Source organism: Peromyscus leucopus, chromosome 9 (genome assembly GCF_004664715.2).
Source record: "Peromyscus leucopus breed LL Stock chromosome 9, UCI_PerLeu_2.1, whole genome shotgun sequence".
Taxonomy (NCBI): domain Eukaryota; kingdom Metazoa; phylum Chordata; class Mammalia; order Rodentia; family Cricetidae; genus Peromyscus; species Peromyscus leucopus.
Window position 1 is genome coordinate 84415939 of NC_051070.1, and position 24625 is coordinate 84440563.

Genomic DNA, 24625 nt, shown 5'->3' on the forward strand with positions numbered 1-24625 from the left:
CTACCTGTCCCAAGCCAGCACAAGAGTGGGCACGGAATAAGAATACTCTGAAGTAACTAATGACCAGTGCCATCATCTTGCCCCTTCCGGTTCACATTAGAGCCTGATTCTGACCATTTATAAAGGAGTGTGTCTACCTTTGGCCATCATTTCTCAACTCAGCCATTGAACGTCCATCTACTGGTTCACCATGTGCCAGCCCTGAACAGACACACAAATGACAAATGGATGGATAACAGAATTACCTAGATGTGAAAAACACACAGATGCATGGAGACGCTCACCAGCAATACGCTAAGGGAAAGAAGCCAGACACAAGGACTTCGTGCTGGTGGGTTCTGTGACATTTGAGAAAAGGCAACCTAGAAGTGATGGAAAGCAGACCCAGTTTCCCAAGACTGGAGTCCCAGGAGTCAGGTGGAAGCTGAGTTGTCTCATGGCTCAATGGGTAAGAGCACTTGCTGTGCAGACATGAGGATCTGAGTTCAAATCCCTAACACTCGTGTAAAAACCTACCATAGCCACTTAGATGCTTTGTAACATCAGCTTTGTGGGGATAGAGATGCTGGGGCTTGCTGGTCACTATCCTATCTACAGGCTCAATTAGAGACCTTGTCTCAGGGCAATGAGGTGGAAGATGATAGAACATGGCAGTCAACATCATCCCATGGCCTCCAAAGACTCATTAGGAGACAGGCCACAGTAGAGGAAAGAGTCTCTGAGCTTGAGGACACAACTCTACAAACTTCCAAAACTAGACTGACTGCAAAGAGGACACAGATGGGAAGAACTGGAGCAGGATATCCAGACTGTAGGGCTTCAGACCATGTGCTACATGTGTAACAGGAAAGAGCAGAACAAATACTTGAACCATTAATGACTGAGAATGTCTCAGAATTAATGTCAGACACTACACGTAGACCCAGGAGGCTAAAAGAACAGTGACTAGAATGAATATTCTCTCTCTCTCTCTCCCTCTCTCTCCCTCCCTCCCCCCTCCTTCTCTCCTCTCAATAGCAGAAAACCAATGATGAAGGAAAAAAATACTGAAATGAGAAGAAATAAGAAAGGAAGAAAACTCTCATGTATAGGAACAAGGATAAGGATTGAATCATGCTTCCCAGACACCATTCATGGGAAGAAAAAAAAAGAATAAGATGAAATATTTAAAGAGTTAAGAGAGAGAGAAAAAGGTCAACTACAAATTCTGTTTCCTGCCAAGTTAGCCTTCAGAAGTAAATGAAATGGCAAGACTTTCTCAGATAAACAAAAAATGAGGAAATCTGTACATTAGACCTGCCTTGTAAAATATGTAAAACAAAGTTCTTTAGAGATTGAGGAGATAGCCTGAGGACCTGAGTTCAAATTACCAGCACCCTCATAAAAATCTGGCCATGGTTGCACATACCTGTAAGTCAGGTATAGGATACCGAAGACACAGAGCTCACTGGCCTGCCAGCCAACATTACCAAAACAACAAGTTTCCAGTTCAGTGAGCGGCCCTGCCTCAAGCCAATAAAGTGGAGATGGTTAGAGAAAGACACTTGACTTCCTGTTCTGGCCTCTGTATGCCAGCGCATGGATGTGTGCAACTGTACAACATGCACATGCAACACACACATACACACACCACACACACATATGCAAAAGGAAGTTCTTTAGAGAAAAGGAAAACTATTCAAGTCAAAGCCTCCAAGCTACATAAAGAAAAGGAAAGTAACAAAGAATAAAAAGAGGTAAAAGAAACTTTTTCTTATTCACAATTGATACAACAGACAACAATTTGCCCAAAATAATAGCAACAATGTATTCAAGGATAGAAAGATAAATATGATCTGTGCCTCATTCAGTCATCATCAGAGGGGCTTCCTCCTGCAGCAGATGGGAACAAATACAGAGACCCACAGTCAGACAGCAGAAAGAGAGACTGGGGAAACACCCAGGTCTAAATGGGATCTCTCCATCAAATCCCCTCAGAGCTCGGGGAACACCAAAGAAGAAGAGGTTGAAGGAGTGTGGGAGCCAGATGGAGGATACCAGGATAACAAGGCCCTTTAAATCTACCGAAGAAAGCGCATATGAACTCAGAGAGACTGAAGTAGCAAGCACAGGCCTGCATGGGTCTATACCAGGTCCTCTGCATATATATTACAGCTTTCAGTTTAGTATTTCTATGGGGCTCCTGAGTGTGCGAACGAATGGGTCTCTGATTCTTGTGCCTGCTCTTGGATTCCTTTCCTCCTGTTGGGTTGCCTTGTCCAACTTAGATGTGATGGTTTTTGTTTTATCTTATTATATTTCATTTTGTTGTTATCTCTTAGAAGCCTGTTCTTTTCTAATGAGAGAAAGGGAATGAATCCAGAGTGGAGAGGAGGTGGGGAGGAACTGGGAAGAGTATAGAGCAGACACTGTAATCGGGGTATATTTTATGAGAGAAGAATCTATTCTATTTTTTTTTTTTTTTTTTTTTTTTTTTTTTTTGGTTTTTCGAGACAGGGTTTCTCTGTGTAGCTTTGTGCCTTTCCTGGATCTTGCTCTGTAGACCAGGCTGACCTCGAACTCACAGAGATTCGCCTGCCTCTGCCTCCAAGTGCTGGGATTAAAGGCATGCGCCACCACTGCCTGGCCGAGAAGAACTTATTCTTAATAAAAGGGAAAAATGTTAAGAAAGAAAGAAAGAAAGAAAGAAAGAAGAAAGAAAGAAAGAAAGAAAGAAAGAAAGAAAGAAAGAAAGAAAGAAAGAAAGAAAGGAGGGAGGGGAGAGAGAGAGGGAGCAAGGAATCAAGTTTTAATGTGAAACCCTATTCTATACGTAAAAACCTGTTTGGAAGATCTTAAATCAGTAATCAGAAGAAAATATTCTTCAAGCAAAAGCATGGTCTAAAGCATGAGTTCTAGGATAGCCACGGTACACAGAGAAACCCTGTCTGGAAAAAATAAAAAATACAAACAAAACTAAAATTAAAAAAAAAAAAAACTTTTCTTCTTCACAATTGATACAACATTTTGTTCACAATAATAGCAACAATGTATTCAATTATCATATTTGTGAGTTGAAATGAAGACCTTACAGGAGAGATAAGAGGAAAGCCAGGAATACTTTGTTACTACAGGATACTTATAGCTGGTGTAACAATGTAACATTATTTGAAAACAGTGTCATAATAGTTACAAATGTATACTGCATGCCTGGTAGGTAAGCACTGGCCTTCCTAGGAGCCCAGGAGTATGGCATTGCAGAGTAATCCGTACATAAGGAGAAGAAAAGGGACTCTAGGTCAACTATCTTTAAAGGAAGTATAATTGATATACTAAGAAAGAAGAGATTCCCTGTCTCAAAAAAAAAGAAAGAAAGAAAGAAAGAAGGGAGGAAGGGAGGGAGGGAAGAAAAAAGAAAGACGAGAAAAGGAATCATATAAAGTAATAATTTAAAGTCACAAAGGACAGAAAAAAGAAAACAAAAACAACAAAACCCCCAAAGCCAGGCAGTGGTGGTGGTGCACACCTTTAATCCCAGCACTTGGGAGGCAGAGGTAGGTGGATCTCTGTGAGTTCAAGGCCAGTCTGGTCTACAGAGTGAGTTCCAGGACAGCCAAGGCTACACAGAGAAACCCTGTCTTGAAAAACAAACAATACAAACCCTCCCAGAAACAGAAGGTATGCTAGGAACAAAGCAAGAGCCATAGCCAAACAGCTCCGATACAGTAAGCAAGACACATGGCTGTTTGTGTGAGCCTTGACTCTACTTCACAGAGTCAAAATCAGTCTGCATACAGTTCAACCTCAAGAGCTAAAATCATAAACCATCTAGAAGAAAACCTCGGAGGTTTTCTTAAATATGACATGGAAAGCACTAACTGTACAGGCTTTGCTCCTCGGAGGATTCTGTTAGGAGAGTGACCAGCTACAGCCCAGGTACGGGGAAATACCTATGGTGTGTCAATCTGACAAAGATCCTGTAACAGGAATTTACACGAAGACTCTTTCAACTTGGTAACGACAAAACCAGTGACCCAATCAAAGTGGGCCTAAGATTCAAATGGATACTTCATCAAAAAAGGTGCATGTTGGGCGGTGGTGGCGCACGCCTTTAATCCCAGCACTTGGGAGGCAGAGGCAGGCGGATTTCTGTGAGTTCGAGGCCAGCCTGGTCTCCAAAGAGAGTTCCAGGAAAGGAGCAAAGCTACACAGAGAAACCCTGTCTCAAAAAAATCAAAAAAATAAAATAAAATAAAAAAGGTACATGCACATGACAAATGTCCAATCTCCTCAGCATCATTAGTCATTACGGAATTGAAAATTGCAACAGCAAAAAGTTACCATCATGTACTAACCAAAATAGCTCAGAGGAGTGACAGGTGATATCAATAAGGGATATGGGGTAAATGATATCCTTATATATTGTTGGTAGCTGACGTGGTGTGAATACATGCAATAGAATTTGCCTGTTTCTCCTTTTTGCCCCTTTTCATAGATAGCTCAGACTGACCTACAACTTGCCAGGTAGCTGAGGATGACCCTTAATTTCTGATCCTCCTGCTTCCACCTCCTGAGTGCTGCCCTGGCCAGTTTATGTTGTACTAGGGGTTGAACCCAGAGCCCTGAGCAACAGGGCAATATCTCCATATCCCACCAATTTCTTACAAAGTGAAACATATTCTTACCCTTCACCCAAGAAATCCACTTCTAGGTATTGATCCAAGAGAAATGAAAACACACTCATCTACAGTAGGCCCAATTATGCATTGGTGCTCACATGTGTTTTGTTTAAAAAAAAAAATCCCCAAAGTAAAAACAAGTCATTCATATATTGATTGGTGAATGGGGCTATACCATGCCCACTGACTAGAATACTAGTCACCAGTGAAATGGGGGAGTCAAAGGGGGCTCTGCAAGCAAGAGGACCCGAGTTCCGATGCCTAACACCCACACAGAGGCTGAGTGGGAATGGCAGCCCACCTGTACCCTCAGCACGCAGGAGGCAGAGGCAGTGATGAGCTCACTGGGGCAAGCTGACTAGCTAAATTAGCCAAATCATGAGCTCTGGGTTCAAGTGAGAGACTCTGCCTTGATATTGTAAGGCAGAGAAGAAGACATCAACATCATCATCTGGCCTTACCAGAGGCAGCCATGGAGACAAAGCTGAGTCCCCAGGCCCAGAGGTTAATTCCTTTGTGGGTTTTTTCTTTCTATGCATCTCAGGGATTATTTATTGAGTACCCACTATATTCCATATCCTACACACTGGGAGATTTGTTTACCATGTCCTTGTAAATCCTCAAGTCAGACTTCCTAGAGTCCACCTGTGAGTAAGAACTGGGTGATGTTGTCCAAGTTCCACAATGTGCCTCAGTTTACTCCTTGTAAAGTGGATCTCCTGGGGGGACTTATCATAGGGAGTCAATGAGGTAGTACTGGAAAGTTCCTTGGCAAGCTACAAAAAAGCCCTGTGGTTGCCATGGTTACACTTCTGAAAGCCCTCCCATCCCTGTGCATCTGCATTCAGTCAGTCAGAAAGTTGGGCTGTGTAACCCCTGTCTTCACGTGTTGGCTGTGAGACCTGAAAAGGGTTGTTTAGCCTCATTGTTTAGCCTTTCCGTGCTGCCAGTTCTTTTAAACAAGCCTTCCTCACCAGGTTGGCAGGGAGTAAATGAGCTGACAATCAGAAAATGCCTTTTTTTTTTTTTTTTTTTTTTTTTTTTTTTTTGAGACAGGGTCTCTCTATGTAGTCCAGACCATGCTGGAACGCACTTTGTAGACCAGGCTGGCCTCAAACTCACAGAAATCCACCTGCCTCTGCCTCTTGAGTGTGAAGATTAAGGGCGTGCACCTTGAATTTTTGATGCTCCTGTCTCAACCCTCCAAGTGCTGGGATGACAGGTAGGCCCCATAGACTTTGTACAACGGATGCATTTTAGCAAAGAAAACAGAAGCCCAGTGACAATAACCAGGATCACACAGCAATCAGCCAGGACAGGAACCCTGCATCCCAGCTCAGGAAAGCCCAGAGAGTGTTCCCGTTTCCTGTCTCCACATCATACCAGGGCCTCCAAAAGTCCCTCTCCAGACACTAGAAGTAGATTGGGAAGGAAGGCCCTCCCAAAGGGTGACACCCAAGGGTGAGGAGGTCAGGTCAGAGGCAGCCAGTGGTCTAGGGCCACGTGATCCTGAATGTGCCCAATCTTACCTAATCTGAGGAGATGAACAAGCTTTGGCCTGGTTGGTGATAGGGCTGATGATGAAGCAGACTGCCCCAATTCCCAATCCCAGTTTCCATGTGACCTTGCTTGGGGCTTATCTGAAACATGAGGGCTGCTACCCAGACATAAATGGAAACAGAATCCTCCTCCTTCCAACACACACACACACACACACACACACACACACACACACACACACACACACTACCTTGAGGGGGGGCGAGGGGACTGATAGAGTTGGAGCCTCCAGGTGGGTCAGACTGGACGGTTAAGTTCCTATCTAGACAGCAGGCAGGAGGGCCTCTGAGTACTTCCCAAGGGAACAAGCAGTTCCCAAGCCCCCGGGAGCTCCATGCCTTACAACAGAGCCACCTGCCTGAGACCAGTCTCCTTGTCCCCCATTCTAACAAGACATTTACGTACCTACTCTCGAGTGAAATTGCATCACTTGGGGCGGGGGGCGAGCAAGCAGGTGGGATCTTTCTCTGTGGGTCTAAAGTCTGGCTATGGCCCTACTCCTAGGGTGATCTTGGGGAAAGAAAGTCACTGGAAATACAAGGTCAAAAGAGTAGGCACAGGGCCCTGTGGGGGCATGACCCTGGATGGGTCATGCCAGGGCCAGCTACAGGGAGGGGATAACAGCCAGTGACCTGGGAAATCCAGCAGAGGAGATAGGTGTGCTGGCCCTGCAGAGGTGGATAAGAACAAGCAGGCAGGACATGCCCGGTGCAAAGGTCAGCAGCTTGTTCAGGATGTAAGATCATGAAGCAGACAGGCAGGGAGCCATACAGGGTGAGACGGACCGAGGATGTGGAAGGAGGCCTGGGGCACCAGGCAACCCCAAATGACGTCTGGGCTTGGCTGAGCTGAGCTCTAGCGCTTGCTGCTGGGACCCGGGGAAGCCAGACAGATCAGGTACATGCACAGCACGACCTTGACCCGTCCTTCCGCAGGCCAGGGATTCCACCTGTTCTCTTAGGTAACTCCTCCAGGCAGTCACTGTAACTGCACCCCTAGACTTTCAGACCAGAGAGCCACAAAGAGAAATTGAATCAAGGGCCAAAGTAGAAAACACTTTACTTTACGCTTGGCTCTGAGTCAAATCTCAACTCTGGGATAAGGGATCCATAGGAAAAAATGCTTCCCCAAGCATTTAGCCCGGGGCTGGCCCCTAGATCTATCCAGTAAGCATCAGTTTCCTTAAGCATCAGAACCAGCAAACATCAGGCTTCTCATTTCATATGGGAGGAAACCCAGGCACTCAGGACACCTCAGTGACAGGCCCCGTGACAGCCCAAGAACACGGAGACGGTAGGTGAAGGTCAGAGGTATCTCATTCTCCCTACCTGACACCCACCATGGCTCACAACATGGACAGGACTAGTTAAGTTGAGTCTCAGTTGTCTGTCTGTCCCACAGAGAGTCTTGCAGCTCAGGAGCTTTAACGTCATAGAACAGTGGTCCTGGTCCTGATCCTGTAGTTGTAAGAAAAAGATCTTTGAGTGCCCACAAACTCTTTCGGCCTCAGTTTTCCCATCTGTCACATAGGGCTTACAGCTAGGTCATGGAGCTGGACTACAACTTGCAGGTACGTGAAATATCACATTATTTATTGCCACGGTGCTAGGGAGCCTGAGAGCCTCACAGGTTCTAGACGAGCACTTTACCACCAATCAGCCACATTCCCTGCTTAAATACTCATCAAACCTGGTGGAGTGGTGCACGCCTTTAATCCCAGCAGTCGGGAGCAGAGGCAGGAGGATCTCTGTGAATGGGAGACCAGCCTGGTCTACATAGCGAGTTCTAGAGTTATTTAGTATGACTCTGTCTCAAAAAAAAAAAAAAAAAAAAAAAAAAAAAAAAAAAACTAAAAGATATCAAATAAAATACCACACTCTTGAGTTTCCTTTCAAGAGACTTAACTCTGGCCACCCTGGCTCCATCACTACCAAGCTCTCGAACCTCTGTCTCCCTTCCCAGGGCCCAGGAAGCATAGGCAGGGTCTGTGCCATCCAGTCTGTTCTAACTACCACTGAGGACCCACGGCCTGTGATAGTGTGGCCCCTGGCATCTTATGGCATCCTGCTTCGGTGGGTCAAGGTCAGAGCCAAGCCCAAGACCCACCCTCACAGTCGTGAGAAAGGCCAGATCACATGGCAAGCCTGGGCCAGGCATCTGTTTTCTGCCCTGTGTGGCCCTCTCCCACTCCCAGCCCTCAGGAGCTAGCTCTCTGGGACTCACTCCTCTTACTGGACAAGTCCTGGTGATGAAGGGGAGGGAGGTAGTTTCTGGTTCTTGGCAGGTGTGAGGCTGTTCTGCTACAGCCTTCAGGCCCCAAAGCAGAGAAACACAAAGCCTGGAGGTGTGCTGGCACAGGCTTGTAACCCAGAACCTAAGAGGCTGAAGGGGGAGGAGCTTGAGTTTGAGGCCAGCCTGGGCTACATAAGCTCCACCAAGAAAGGAAAAGAAGAGAGGAGGAAGGGAGGGAGGAAGAAAGGAGAGTAGGGTAGAGAAGGGGAGGAAGATGGAAGGAAGGAAGGGAGGGGGTGAGGGAGGGAGAAAGGAAGGAAAGAAGGAAGAAAGGGAAGGTGGGAGGAAGGGAGGGAGGAAGAGAGGGAGGCCCTCGGCCCTGGTTTGTCTATCTGGGAAATGGGTGCAATGGCCCCAGTGACTGTGGAAGACAAAGCCGCCTTTGTCTAAAGAAGAAGCTTGCAGAGTGGGCTGCGAGCTGGTTCAGTGTATAAAGATGCTTGCTGCCAAACCTGATGAGCTGAGGTCAATCCCTGGGATGCACGCTGTGAAGGGACTCCTGCGGCTTGTCCTGTGGCCTCTACACTGGGCAGTGGCACATGCTGCTCCTCCCATAAAAATTAAATAAATACATAAATGCAATAATTAAAAAAACATCAAAGCTTGCTGAAGAAAAGGTAGTCCCAGTCACATACCCTCCTCCTACCAAGATGGAAAAGCAGGGACATAGTGGTTTTATTTCTGCCTCCTTAGCAACTTAATGGGAGGGTCACGTCCAGAGCCCCACCCAGGCCGTGGAGGTCCGTTATCTGAGAGAATACTGGAGATAACCACCCTGCCTGAGGTCCTAGCCCAGTGTGACGGCAAAAGGGTGTAGCAGGAATCTTAAATGGCCTTATTAATAAAATCAAACCCTGAGCCAGGTATTGGGGTGAACGATGAATGATCAGAGAAACAGAACAAGCCACAGCTTCCTCACCTCGCCAATTCCTCAGCTGATCCTGTTTTCTCAGACTGGAAGCCTCTGAGTCCTCACCCAAATGGATCTCAGCTGAACTGCTTCTCAAAAGCCTAAAAGCTTAACCAGCTCTAGTTCCTGGTCCTCACACCTTATATACCTTTCTGCCATCACTTCCTGGAATTAAAGGAGTGAATCACCATGCCTGGTTGTTTCCAGTGTGGCCTTGAACTCAAAGAGATCCAGATGGATCTCTGCCTTTAGAATGCTAGGATTAAAGGCGTGTGTGCCACCATTTTCTGGCCTCTATATCTAGTGGCTGTTCTGTTCTCTGACCCCAGGTAAGTTTATTAGGGTGCACAATATTTTGGGGAACACAGTATCACCACAAAAGAGGGTCTGGAAGCACATTGCCAGGTCCTGCTCCAGGAAAAGGGCTGCAGGGAATAAGGCCTGGGGGGGGGGGGTGCTGAAGGGGCTCAAAACACGTTATTGATAAAAGCAGATGCTCAGGTCCTGGGAGGCTGCTGTGCCAACACTCTCCAGAAATGCCAGGGATGACCCAGACTGGAGGAAAGGAGAGTTCCCATCTCTTACTTGCCTGCTGGAGGAGGCCAAAGTCTGGGAATTCTGTCCCGGGTGGGCAGCAGAGAACATCTATGATTCTTGCTCTTGGTGAGGAGGTGGGTCACTTAATTTTCCTAATTGAAATCCCATCGGTGGCCGGCCGTCCTCCTCCGTCCCGCTGCCTCCAGGATCTTTCTGGAACAAGATCACAGGACTCATATGCTCACTGGCCTTCAGAGCTCACCTCTGCTGTTTGCCCCTACCTGGCTGACCACTACCCCAGGCTCTTGTCAAGCACACAAGGCCCCCTAGCCTCCTGCATTCTCGCTCCAAAGTCTACTGGCTGCTAGAGTCTCTTCCATGTTTCTCATTTACTAGCTAGGCCTTGTGATACTCAGAGAGGCCGCGCCACTTGGCTTAAGGCCACCCAGAAGGTGGACATGAAATTCTAATTCAGCTCCTAAAGTTCACTGGAGCCTGAGAGCTTGACACAGGAGCTTTGGGAAGCTGCGCTGCTGCTTGATTCTATTGTGGTCCCTGTGCTGCGGGGACCACGGGTAAAGAAGGGCGAGTTAGGGTGGGAAGGTTACCATAGCACTCTACTCTGGGTAGGCACTAAACCAGAAGTTCAGCAGCTTGGACCTTCCGCTGCCTTCTGGCTCAGCTCCCTGCAGCAGGAACCAACTGGCAACCTCTGACCAACAAGCTTCTTTAGGAGCATGAATTGACTGTAGTACTCCAGAACCTGCACCAGAGGCTTCGAGGTGGTGGATACAGCCCACAGTCGCCCCAAATTCCATTCGGCTCAGCCGCCCCTCCCAGGTCACCAGCACACAGCAGGACTCTGGAGCTCAGTCACTAGGCCACCCCCACCACCAAAAGGAAGCATTCTGAAAGCAACGAGGAGCAAACATCTCCTGTGCGCTGCACACGGGGGTGGCAGGAAAAGGCACATCACTTCAGAGAGGAAAGGGCCATGGGGTGGGGGCGGGGGCCAGGCTGAGGCTGAGGCTGCCACAGAGAGAAACGAAACGGAGATCTGATAAAGAAGCCGCATGCTGAACAAGGCTGGGGTGTAGCCAGAAGGCTGGGGTGCAGGAGCAAGGCTTGGAGGCCAAGGGCACAATGACAACTCAGCCCACTGACCTCTGGGCTTCCGGGATAACTGCTGGTCAGGTGCTACCCATCCAGCAGCACATCCAAGTCCCAGGTCCCAGACTCTAAAGAATCCCTGCCCCAGAACTGGTTTCTGGGGTGCCTGCCCTGCCTGGGCTTGGCCTCCAGGTTACCGAAGGGAAACTGAGGCTGGACAAGCCTCCCAATTTCAGTCAGTGTTGTCATCTACAGGGTCTGGGTTTGCTCCTGCTCCTAGCCTGGGCCACTCAGAGAGGAGAGATGGGAATAGGCACAGGACCAACCAGAGACTGTGGTGGCTAGTGTTCTTTGTTCAGTTCCTCTGCTCACTTTTTCATGGCCTTGGGGACTGTTGCTATCCCTCTGGGTTCCCTATCCTCCAGAGGTGTACATGGGCCATCTATAGTATCAGAATTTTGAAGGGGTACAGTTGACCAGAGGGGGCAGTTCCTCGCAATGCAGTTCCTAGCACAGTGGCTTAAGCCAAAACCAGCCCAGCTAAGAACTGAACACTCGCCATCCTGGGACAAACCCAGGCTGAGGCCGCTATGACTGGCAGTGGCTTTCTCAAACTCTGGCCTTGAGATTTCTTTTACTGAGACTCTAGAGGTCCTTCCCAGCCCACTGCCTGACCCTCTCCATGAAAGGACAGGACCCCCCCTCCTGGACAGACTACAACTTGATTGGAGAGAGCGGCGGACCTCTCCTGGGACCGTAAAGCATATGATCAGAGGGCCACACAGGCTCTCGGGCAGGAGCCCATGATTCAGTGGGAGCGCTCTCAAGGATCTGGGAGGCGTGTAGTCTGGCCCACAGAGAACAATAGTAACAGCATCCCAGTGGCAGGAATGGTGCAGAGTAGGGCCCGGATACCACATCTGAATGCTTAGCTGGGTGGTAAGCACCAGAGACCCCAGTAACATAAATTCAAAATCCACTCCCTCCATTCTCTACATTCCCTAGCTGTGGTCATTGCCAAATGACTTGCACCAAGATCAACAGAAACAGTGAAAACTCAGGAAGCGGGGTGAATGTCGTTGCACTTTTTTCAAGTGAAGACAGGCTTTTTGCAGAAATAAGCCCCCCATCCCCGGACCCACAAAAGGAGCTCTGAAAGTGAGTGTCTACCCTCATGCTCCCTGATTTTCTGCACAGCTTCTCCCCAGTAGGGGCAGACCACCTTTAGCAAACAGGCAAGGGTAGGTGGATGGAACCCATCCACTCCTGTGAGGCAAGGCCACATGGTACCAATCCACCCTGGTGGGCATCCGTGGTAGTTCACAGCATGGCACTTGCTACCTGCTCAATCTGTGTTGTCTCTATGCTAAGGCAAGTCTTCATGGTCCCATTAACTGGTCTTTGTGGCAGGCACTGACCTGGAGCCCCTCCTGCCTCAGGCTTCCTAGTACTGGAATCACAGGAGGGCACCACAGCACTGGGCTGTATTCCACTAGCTTCATCAGCCAACAGAGGCTGGGAAAGGCAAAGCAATCTGCCCATATTCTAACTATGCCAAGTAGATAAGGACTGTACTTGGTCTGAAGGAAATACTGGTTATACTGGTTTCTTTTCTTTTCTTTTTTTCTTTCTTTCTTTCTTTTTTTTTTTTTCTTTAGTTTTTCAAGACAGGAATTTTCTGTGTAACAGCTCTGGCTGTCTTGAAACTCATTTTGTAGACCAGGCTGGCCTTGAACTCAGAGATCCTCCTGCCTCTGCCTCCCAAGTGCTGGGATTAAAGGTGTACGCTACCACCACCCAGCAAGACACTGGTTTCTTAACCTCGTACTCTAAGAGCCCAAAGCTAAAGGTTATGCTGGAAACAGGCCAAAGTGCAGAGAACTGGGGGCATGGGCAAGGGAAGGCAGCAGGTCTCCCACCATGGACCTCATCTCTGAGTCCCTGTATCTCCAAGGTGGGCAGGGAGGGAGTAGGAGTGGGCTGGGGTTGGAGGATGTGTAGAATATGTTATGCAGCAGAAGCCGTGTGTGTGTGTGTGTGTGTGTGTGTGTGTGTGTGTGTGTGTGTGTAAAGGAAGAGCCAGAGGTGGACTGTGACTCCCCAAGCCACTGAGAGGTGCCCTCATCACACCTTGCACGCCCTGGAGGCTCCTGCACCCATTGCTTTTTTTTCACCAGATTCCCTGAGCAGGATTGATGAACGACGGGATAACGGGGGCAATCACATTATTCCTGAATGCATTTTAATAAAAATCAAATAAAAGCAATTATGTGAATTTCCAAGAGGATCACCTCTCCTCCTTTCCCCGAGGTAGGAAATGGAATGAATTCAGGAAATCATTAAAATCAGAACTGAGCAGGCTGCCACTGAGGCTCTAGCGGCGGCAGAGGCGGCAGGGAAGCCCAGTCCTCACCGGCATGTGGCAGCCAGCGGCGTGGGTGCCTTTCTTCAGCTAACTGAGTGGAATTCCACCTATGGGTGACAGAGGGTAATTAAGGGCCAGAGGAGCCACTTTGAACGCGGGTCGCCTTTTGCCCCTCTAGTGTAGACTGGCAGTTTCAAAGGGACCTAGCTTCCCCTCAAAGGAGCATTCCCGTCACCAGCAGCCAGGGGCCTGATGAGCTCCGAAGAGGGTTCTCAAACTACTCAATGTCCCTCTGTAAGGACATACAGAGCTCAGCCCATCTGGATGTCAAAAGACTGGGTATCCTGTCCTCTGTCACTTCTCAGAGGGGCACCAGCTTGTTACTTGCAAGAGCCTTCTGATGGCTCTTATCTCATCTAACCCTTGAGTTGATAAGCTCCTTTGAGATGGAGGAAGCTGTAGCCAGAGGGGGCCAGTGACATGTCCAGGGCTCCCAGCTGGTAAGGCAATGCCAAGTCTGGATTCTGGCTTTTCTGGGACCACCAGGGCAAGTGCACATGCTGTGGTGTTGGTAGCCTGAACCCAGTGACTTCTACCAGGCACAGGGCTTGCATGAGTCAACTGAGTGTCTCAGTCGTGTCCTAGACTGGTGTGATTATCTCCAGGCACTACTCAGGTAGTAGTCATCTTATCTGTGCAGGTATGGAACTAGGTTTCAGGGGGGCAAGGAGCTTGTCCACGGCCCCACGGATGGAAGTGAGGAGTTATATTCCGCCAGGCTGCCAGAGTTCCCAGGCAGAGACCCTGCCTGCTAAGTCTCTGAGGGAGCTTCCACTCAGGCCTTTGGGAGGAAGACATATAGAAGGTAAGAAAAGACTCTGCCAACCCCCACAATCACTGACTAATAGCTCATGCCACCATGTCACCGGAAAAGGAAGCCCAAAAGGACCCAGAAAGGACTCCCTGATTATCTCAAAGTTCATCTCCCTCAAACACAACAACCTGAAACTCAGTTGCAGTGGGTACTGCAACTGAAGGTCCTCTTTGGGGACAGCCTGAATAAAGAGACAGGCTGAAAGGTCTGGAATAAGCTTTGCATGTGTGTCCCTAGTTCCTGTGTCCTCTCTGGACACATGTACACATGCATGTGTATGTGTGCTTTTGTGAATACTCTGGGGAAGGGATGACCTGGTTCCTGCTTCAGGCATTTGGTGGTGCTCTTCCACCCTGTCCAGTCTCACTCTACTCCAGGCTGTCTTCAGTCTCTGCTGTTGGCACCGCTGTGCGCCCTCCTAGAGGACACCTGTGCAAACGTCACTGGGGAAAATCACAGCTTCCATTCCAGGAAGCAAAGAGAAAGGGAAGCTTCTGGACCTTTCCTGCTGTCAGCTTCCTTGTGGGTCGGGCAGGCCCTGCACTGATGTCACTCAGCATGAGAAGCACGCACTGGCCACTGGTGGCTGGTCTCATGGTTCTGGCCCCACTGTTGACCTGCAGGTACCCTATCAGGCCTCTGGATGCTAGGGACTCTATCTGAGAGGCTGAGGCTATGGTGCTGGAGGCTGCTAGGGCTGGTGCGCAGTCTAGGATGACATGTGAGTAGTTACTCAGTCCCCTCAAGAGCCAGCTGCTGGTCCACTGCCCTGCCCCCGCCAGCCCCTGTAGTCTAGTGCATGGTAGGTTCTCCATATATGTGCCTTGTGTGAGGCTCAAAGATCAAACAGGCTTATCCACAAAGAGAAGAAAGTCCCTGCATCATGATCCACACACATGTGGACTTGGGATTATACACATATGTATGTGCACTCACACTCTTAACAACCATACCCACATGTAGGCATATATATTGACTCACCCATCCATCCAGCAAGTGGATAGTAGAGCGCCCCAAGTCCTAAGAGCCTCCCTGAGACTTCCCTCCCAGTCCACAGGCCAGACTAGCCCACAGAACCTTGGAGGAAATCCACCTTCATGAAGTCCCTATACCCAGGGATGTCCATGAGCTATCATGCACTCTCTTATTCTGAGTCACTCTAGGAATGTCTGCTTTGGAGCCAATGCTCAGCTCCTCTGGAATCTCGATATTAGCTACCTAACATCTCTGCCCTGTGAGATGGATGGCTGCCCAAAGATACTGATGGGTACAGAGATCAGATCTCCCAAGAAAAGCTTCCCTGCCATGAAACCTTGGGGCTGGAGCTAGAAGGAGCCAGGTATCCCGAGTGGAAAGGAAAGGGTCCTACAGATGGAGAACACTGCCCAAGCAAACAGTAGCACACCTTGCTCAAGGAATGTCCAGCTGCCAGATGTTGGCTGCACCAGGAACATGCGTCCACTTTGGAGTATTTGAGGCAGGAGGGCAAATGAGGTTCCGTGTGGCCCTAAAAGAAGGGGGGGGGCATGAGAATACAGGTGGCTCCTCAGAGGTCCTCCTGTCCCTTAAAGAAGTCACGTCCTCTGGGACTGAAGAATCTAAGGCCATGTCTTAAAGGTGCAGTGAGGCCAGTGTTTCCGCACACATGTACTGAAACGATATGTTTAAAAGAGGAAGGGAGTAATGATCACATTTAGGGTACTAGTTCCTCCTGGGAAGTAGGGGGCCAAGAGGCAGGTCTTCCCCAGTGCCCAAATAATCCAGTTCTTAAGCAGAGTGGCCATGAGCTTTCGTTCTGATGTGTTCATAGCTCACAAATAGTCTTTTATATGTAGGAAATATAATGTAATAAAATTTTAATTGTGTATAAGCCTGGGTTTACAGGGCTGCTGCGAGGCTGGGTTGGCTGAGAGGCCTCTATGATCCCCTGAGGCTGGCATCCTTAAAGGTACCCTCTGCAGCTCTGCAGCAGTGTAGAGGCCTGGGCTCTCTTCCCAGCTCCTCTAAATGCAAAGAAGATCCCGGCCATGTCTAGAACAAGGCTGAGCATGGACAGGAAGACAGGCATAGAAGGCCAGCTCATCCTTTGCAAGGACTGCGCATATCTGCCTGGGCCTTTTTGTCCTTTGTGCAGTGACAGCCGCTGATAAGCTGCTGTCCTAGGTCTGGTCAGACTGCACCACTTAGGTCACATTCCTTGGGACACTCTGCCTCCCCACAAGCAGGCCTGTAACAGGGGCTGTGAGGACTGTAAAAGACCATGCGTGTTCTGGTACACCCCTGGCACTCAGGATCCCTCCACTAATGCTGGTCAAACAAACAAAAAAACCTACCTGAACAAAGCCCCTTCATACAGACAGGGCAGGACTGGAGTCTGCACTAACTGAGCTCGTGGCCCAACTCCACTGCTTACTGGCCAAAGCCTCTGGTCCTTTCCCCAGAGTGCACTGGGCTTCTGTGTGACATGGGACTACCGAGCTCCTCTGGAGAGGAGAGAGAGGGTCAGCCCAGGAGAGGAAAAGTGAGAGCGGGGAAGTTCTGGCAAAGGAGAGTACAATGCATATGCCAGGCAAGTGACTTGGGCTCTGATCTCCTGCCCAGGGGTAAAACCCTTCTGCTTCATTATGGATATGCTGGGCCTCACCCAGGGCAGCCCTAATCCTTGCTCTTGTGCTAAGGCCTCAGCTCAGACCGGGCTGGGACTGGGAGGGGGAGGGCAGGGATCAAAAGCAGAAGAGATTAGCATCATAGAGAGCCCCTGAGGGTGAGCCTGGATTAATTCACCCCTTCACTGTACCCCCCCCCACACACACACATACACATATGCCCCTATGCCTCCAAGGGCTCTGGGAGGCTGCCTGGGCTGGGGGAAGGGTCCCTCTTCATTCTAGGGCCCTGTCACACACCTCAGACCCAGTAAGGGTAAGGACAGTGGTTTGGACAGACTCACTGGGCAAAGCCGGTCTCATAGTATCCTTGAGGCACAGGCCTAATGTTCTTCACGGACTCCTTAGTCTATGCTATAATGCCTGCCTTCAGGAACTATGGCCGGGCTATCCTAAGCTGGGGGGTGGAATAGGGCCCAGCATGGATCTGCCTGCCCCTGTAGACACCAAGAGAGCTGGCAAGCCTTTGGCAACAGAAAACAGGTGTGAAAGACTAAGCAGATCTGGTACCTGCCACCCCAATCCAGGCATGCTGGGCTCCTCTGGTCCTATGGCCTCTTCTCTCTCCCCCCAGTACTTTCACCCATCTCTTGCCTCATGAGGTTTCAGCTCCCACCTCATGCCATCTGTTTCGCCCTTCAATGGACTCCAAGGTCCACTCCTCATGCCTATTCTGCAGGAGAAACTAAGACTCGGAGAAGCAGAAAGATGAGCCCAGTAAGAGGTGAGTGAATTCAGAGCTATGGAGCTTCCAGAGAATCTGAGTATCAGCTTGGCCCAGGTCAGGCCAGCTATCTGTGCTCTACACTCTTCCAAAGCCCATGAGCAATGCATGGTCTCTGCTCCCCTACCCAACGGCGTGCACAGAAATATCAGCCTTCTACCTGGACGGACCTCTGATGCTCCCCCACTAACACACTCGGCCTTTGCTCCTCTGTCTACTTTGGTGAAGGCCCATCACAAATACCTCTCAGTGAGCTTCCTCCCATTGCCTTATCCATCAGTGGCCTCCCTCTTCCCTAGCCAAGGGCCTGGAGATGTTCCTCTCTTGGGTACTAATCCCTTTACCTGTTGAGAAGCCCAAAGGGCAGATCAGTGGCTTCTCTGCATCATTCCACTTCTATCTCCGGGCTGGGATAAGGATGTGCAAAAGTGGGGAACACTATGGACACCCCAAACCTCAGCCTCTACAATCCACAAGGCACACTCATTGCACTGCCATACAGCATCAAGTTTAACAGCCAGGGCTCTGAAATAGATTGTCCCTGGTTCATATCTCAGCACTTTTACCCAGTATCTGTGTGACCTTGGTCTTAAATTATCTTTCCATTTGATTGATTGGTTGTTTTGTTTGGGGAAAGGTTCCCCAGGCTAGCATCATATTCTTGATGTTCCTCCTGCCTCAGTGTCTACAACGCTGGGATTATGGGTGTGTGCTACTGTACCCAGCACACTATCTGCTATCGACAGAAATAGGTTAGTTCCAAGCTTTGAAGGATGAAAGGCTTCCACATATGTAAATTCTTGGATTAAGACCCTGTATCTTGTATTGTTATATATGTGTCTGTTGTTACTAGTATTAGAGTCTAATTAACTAGAGACTAAGAAGAGGCATTGGCACAAAGTCTATCCAGAAAAGGATGGAAGTCCAGACAGGAACCGGAAAAGGGGGTTACATTTTAATCCCACTGAATGGCCAAAACCATCTTGGAAGTGGTTATCACCAGGCCTGCCTTGCAGATAAGGAAACTGAGGTTCCCAAAGGTGGTGTAAGCTCCAGAGAACGCATATCCCCAGTGGCAGGGCTGGAATGGAAGGCCAGGTCACATGGCTCCAAAGTCCACACTTTCAACAGCCCAAGCTGCCTCTCTGTCTGGCAGGAAGATAAGCCGTGTACACAAATAGCTGTAATCCGAGGTAGAAAGTGATAAGTGCCAAAAGGGACGATAAAGGCTCTGGGAGGGCTTGAGAGGGAGGCAGGCTGCCCAAGGCAGGAAGAGAAAGGGAGGCAGTCAACACAGGCTTGGGAGAGTGGGTGTCAGTCGGTCTGAGTGGGGTCTGGGAGGTGGACAGGCAGGGTAGGTGGAACCAGGGGATCTCAGATAGAGTCTGTGTAGCCACAGTACCTAGCACCACGGTGTCACCAGGGCCCAATAAATATTTGTGACAGGAAGTGAAGGAGAAGAGCAGAAAAAGGAAGGTGGCTGTTCCGTCTCTGCTAAGCCCAGGATCTACCCATCTCACGAGGTTCAGATCAAGGTGTGAAGGGCTGCATGTGGACAATGAAGTATTTTGCTCAACATCAGGAAGAACTTTCCAGCAAGTTGGACCAGGTTTCTCTTGGGGGCAACTCTGTGTTGCAGCCTGCTGGTACTGGCTTAGGAAAGGCGGCAGTTAAACTTTCACCAAGTGTGTGAACTGCTAAGCAGACAGCACCAGGTCACCATGGTAGGACTATTTACACTAAGGGAATCAACAGATACTACGAATCAGGTTTTCCCCAGTCTGGAGAGCCAGATGTTAAACATTTACTAGCACACGCACACCACTGGGCAGAGGTCTGCTCTGTGAAGGAGCAAGCATTCTATCTCCTCCAGAAAGGTACAGGAAGCAAAAAACAAAAACAAAAATTAATTCCTGGGAAGGACGGGGCTGAGGTGTTCTTGCTCAGTGAGGGGGTTCAAGTCAGATGACCTGAGAAGCCCCTCTCTGGCTTCAAGTGCCCGTGAAAAGTTGGGTTTAAGAAAACACTGTACCAGGATAATTACTCATGCCAGGAAATCATTAACCACTTGACCTAGAAGGTGGGAATAGGGCAAGGACCTAGAAACCAGGGGAGAAACTACGTGCTTACAGATGTCAAGAAAGCCTTTCTTAGTCTACATAGCCAGGAAGAAGCAACCCTAGGGCATAGAGAGAGCCTATGTCTCCAATACTCTAGGTCCAGGGCTCCTTGGAACAGGAGTCTCTGCATGGGATCTGTTTGACTGGTTTCCTCCATCAGAATGTCAGGTGAGGGGGCAGCATGGATCACATCTGCCCTCCTCTTTGTTGGGTCCCTAGCACTTAGCTCTGTGCTCGACACAGCTTAGAGCCAATAATATTTGTTGAATGAATGAGTCTGAGATCCTGTCTCCCAGCAGCATCTGGGGATAGGAGTGGCATCTTTTGAAATATGACTACTACCTGGGTTGGTGACACTGAACCAAGTTATCAGGATTCAGATCTTGACAAGATGCCCCCCCACTCCCCCCACACACACCTGTATGATACTGGCCAAACCACCAAGCCATTTTCTTCTTCCTCAAAGTGGGTTGTGCAACCTGCCTGCCTCCTGAGGCTGTGGTGGCACTTGTGTGGGATAGAAAGTGTTCTTTACAAACTCAAAAGTGCTACTCCCAGGGGAGGAGGGAGCTTGAGACGCTAACCTTGGCAGGAGCTACTTTGTAGACCCTGACCAATGACCAGAATGTTGGTCTTGCAGGGCTGATCACTGGAGTAACCTGGGACAGAATAGACCATGGCCTGGGAAGGTTGAAGTTCAGGTGCAAGAGGGAATCTCTTAAAAGGGGTGTGAGCAAAAGGAGACAGCCATAGAGTCTTGGAGCACCCTTTCCAAAGAGCAAATGGGTAACTGTCTCAGCAGAGAGCCATTTGACATACCTCCGGGGTCCCAGTCCTCTACCCCTGCAGATGGCATACCTTCCTGGGAGTAGGTAGCAAAGCCTGCTGTGTTCATCCTAGAATCGAACCAGTGTTTAAAGTGATGTTCTACAAGAGAGAGATTTGCAACACCCTCAGACATGTAACTACAGTCCTTTCTTGGTAGGGTTGGGGTCTGCCTGCCAGGGAAGAGGTCCAGCTCACCCACGGCTGCAGGTGGATAAGGAAGGCAGGCATGAGGGTGGCAGTGGTCCTCCAGCCCTCCCCAACGACATCTGATACTTACAGAAGGGGTGAGGCCAGGCCTCTGGGTGGCCGGCTCCTGCTCCATCCTATGCAGCTGGGTCCTGGTTCTATTTGGCACCAGCTGCAGTTGAGAACAATGTCTTGGTTTCTCTCCTTTCTTCTCTCTCGTTTTAATTGAGGGGAGAAGGACCACAGCCACTCACTGAACAGCTCAGCATCATCAAGGCGCCTGGGACTGTGCATCCTTCAAAAAGAGCACAGTTGCAGGAGCGCCAAGGCAGGCTGCAAGGTGCAGGGATGCCAGTCACTCTGGGAGCCTTGATACTTATCCGGCCTTTGCTGTTCAACACCAGTGATTTTTCTTCCCTAAACCTGAAGAACGGCGTCTGGGCAATCCTTCACGGGAGCCTGGTCTGTCCGTGTGTGTCCCCGTCTCCGCTGTACTTGACTGCTTGTAAAGTCACTGGGTGACAGTATAGAGCAACCTCTATTCTACCTCTAGAGGTGGGGGGACTGGGTGGTTTCCACTATGAGGTGTTACACTGGCAACTGAGAGTTCCTATGCCTCAGTTTTCTCATCAGTAAAATGGAACCATTAGTACTAATTCTCAGCTCACGTGAGGACCAGAATTCAAGTGTATGAGCTACTGAGGACCTGCCCAGGCAGTCTCTATGGTCATACTGACAGGGAGGCAGGCAGTCTGGCAGCATTCAGGGATGGAGGTGATGTAGACAGCTTGGCTGGTGGTATCATCAGAGTAGGCTCCTGAGCAGGTGGCCACAGACATGGACTGGAAGGCTGGGATGGGTGTGTCCTAGGAGACAAAGGGAGCGTGCACAAAAGCAGGCAAGGAGTTGTATGCATGTGATGGTGGTACTTCTGGAAGCCACCGAGCATGAAGAACATGAAGACAGGTTAGGGCAAGAGGGTGTAAAAAGCATGCATGTGTGAGACGTCAGGCCTGAGCTCCTTTGCAGAGCGAAGGTACTGCAGGATGAAGGCAGGAAGCCACTGTACTCCACCCCTGGCATGCTGCATTTATCTCCCCAGCTGGCCTTCACACACCAGTCCCAGCTTGCTGTCTGGTGGAGCGCTGGCATAGGGAGAGGGTGCTGCAGGAAGTGGCCCACCTTTCATGCTTTCTCTGTACTTCCCAGTCCTGTGGCCCAGTGAAAGCCACCGCCTCCCTCTGTGTCATTCCAGTCACCCATAGAAGTGCCATTGTGAGGATCAGAGGATGACAAGACAAGATGGCACGTCCCAGCTGGGTGCGGTGGCTCACAGCTGTAATCCTAGCACCCGGCAGACACAGAACTCTGAGTTCAAAGGCCAGCCTGGGCTACACAGCAAGACTTCATCTCAAAGTGCCCCACCCCCATGAAGAACCCAATACAAATAAGTCCTAGCTTATACTGGGAATCTTCCTACGATGCATCAGTTGTCTAGTGTTCAGAGAAGGGAGGAGAATCTAGCTGGAACATAGAGGCTCTGTGCTGGAAGGTACAGGCTTTCTGTGGCGGACCAGCTATCTACTCCTGTGAGGTATAGGTACAGAGCTGGGCAGGATCCAAAGGGTCCCGTCCAACCACAGGTGAAGACTAATTATGTTCCCATTACTCACTGTCTAGGAAGGGCTTAGACAGAGATCTAGCAGGTGCTTATATCTTCCCCCAAAGCACTTCAAAAATCACCTCAGCTGTACCATACTTGGTCATGAGATGAGCTCAGGGGTGTAGCCACACCTGGAACCCTACCGCCGCCCCCCCAACCCCCGACCCCCAGCAGCCAGTCAACCTCTGTACTCTCTCTTCGGCCTGGAGACACAGAAGGAGACCGAGTGCCAAAGCACCTGGCCCATGGGAGCCACGAGATGGATTTTCACATACCCTTTGGCTCCAGGAGGAGAGAGGCAGGAACTGGTACCTGCATGCTTGTTCCTACCTCAACCCACTGATGGCAGCCTGGTCCAGAGGCCGTACTTGCTACACCCTGCCTGCACAGATCCTCTGCATACTCAGGGTGCTCACAACTCCCATCACAGGCTTCCTCCTGGCCCTTGGACTTCCTGCCTCCTGGGACCCAGGCTCAGGCCCCGCCTAAGCAGTGGCCCTCTTCCTCAGACTTGATGGTTCTATGAGGGTAGGAAACAAGAGGTACTTAGGCCTGATGGGAAGGTGGGTGTTGAGCCTGCACTGTGCAGCCCACACTCTGGTGGGCACAGACACTGCCTTCAGAGCCAGGGGGAATACAGGAACCTTCACCCACCAGGCAGAATGCACTCTCCACCTCTGTTTCAACCCAGGCCTACTGTAGCTGAGGCCGAGATTGGGAACTCAGGGCATAGAGACCAACAAGGCTTGATGGCTGCTATGAGAGCTAGCCTTTAGTTTATAGAGGGCCCAGAAAGGGAGAACAACTTGTCTAGGGCCACACAGAATTTCTGGCTAAGGATGAAGAGCTTGGGTTGTTGGCTCACAGGAAGCCACGTTAATGAGGGTCTGAACAGCATGGGGGATGGTATGTACAGTCCTCTTTTCTTTGGAGGGGATAGTAATGTCCCTAACTGCAGGCAATAAGTTAATGCCCATGATGTCCTCACTCAGCACACAGTAGGCACCAAATAAGTCATACCTTCTAAGACTCCAGAGGGAGCCAACCAACAGGACTAGCAGCTTCCTGGGCAGAGGAATAGAGAGAACAATGGCCTGGGATCCCCAAGGCTTGAGGCCTGGATGTGATTTCTCAGACTTCTTGCCCCCAAGGTGGCATGCTTGGTGGACTGACTGGGAAGGCTGACTCTGTCTTGCTGGGCTCCTCTGCCCTCTGCAGCCACTTCCGGGTTTCCAGATGAACATGTTGGCTAGAAATAAGGGGTGGGGGAGCCAGCAAGATGGCTCATCTTTGGGAAAGGCTTCTGCTGCCAAGCCTGAGGATCAATCCCCTGGAAGGACCTACATTGATACAAGGGGAGAAGTGATTCTCAAAAGCTGTTCTCTGGCCTTCATGTGTATCCCTCTCCTCAAATAAATAAATACAATGTAATTTTTAAGGGAAAAAAAAAGGGGGTGGGGCCTTCTGGACAGGAGCTTTTGAACATGAATGTTCACCTGAGGTCACCATTTCCTCCACTTCCTGGAGGTGGCTAGCTCTGCTTACTTACAGAAGGATTTGGAGAGGTTTGATGACTCAGGTGGTCATCAAGGCCAACAGGCCTGACCCAGGTGTTGTTGGGGCTCGATTCTTGCATCCCAAGTCTGACAGGGACTTTGGTGCTGGGGATGGAGGTGTCCTTCTGGGTGTACCAATGCTGTGAAGGTCAGAGGGCAGGATGGCTGTGGCTCCATTTAGAAAACTGAATCCTCACCTTTCAAGTCAAGCTTTCCAGGATTTCTCAGACTACCCTTCCCAACCTTGGCCACCCAAAGGCTGTGAGGTGTGTGTGTGTGTGTGTGTGTGTGTGTGTGTGTGTGTGTTCTTCTTGGAAATGTGCTGGGACCAGGCTATTCCAGTGTCCCTAGAGGTCTGGAAATGGTTTCATGCCACCCGCTTTCCCCAAGGATACTCATCTGCCACCTGTGGGTGGGTAGTGGAGCAAGTTGCTAACTGTTCATCCTGTGTGACAGGTCCGAGGACCGAGGCCCGAGGAGCACCGCCCCACCCCCACCTCCATCCGGCACCCAATGGCAGCAGGAGGCAGAATTTGTCGGGGGGGGGGGGGGAGTAGTTTCCCGCACCCAGACACC

General features: G+C 49.8%; 1 long non-coding RNA gene across 11 annotated transcripts in view; it reads right to left on the minus strand.

Moving 5' to 3' along the window:
• The window catches only part of LOC114709622, a 48705-nt gene that overhangs the window by 23697 nt on the left and 383 nt on the right, over window positions 1–24625 (minus strand). For 3 of the 11 annotated variants that reach the window (XR_005092200.1, XR_005092197.1, XR_005092205.1), the window contains exons 1-7: window positions 23514–24617; window positions 20922–23013; window positions 16640–20712; window positions 15712–15813; window positions 10006–10170; window positions 8963–9058; window positions 7547–7675 (exon numbers count right to left, since the gene is read on the minus strand). This is a non-coding gene — a long non-coding RNA (uncharacterized LOC114709622). Of the gene's footprint in view, window positions 1–7546; window positions 7676–8962; window positions 9059–10005; window positions 10171–15711; window positions 15814–16639; window positions 20744–20921; window positions 23014–23513; window positions 24618–24625 lie in introns of those variants that run through there. The other 8 variants (XR_005092202.1, XR_005092206.1, XR_005092199.1 and 5 more) reach the window with 7 other exon arrangements.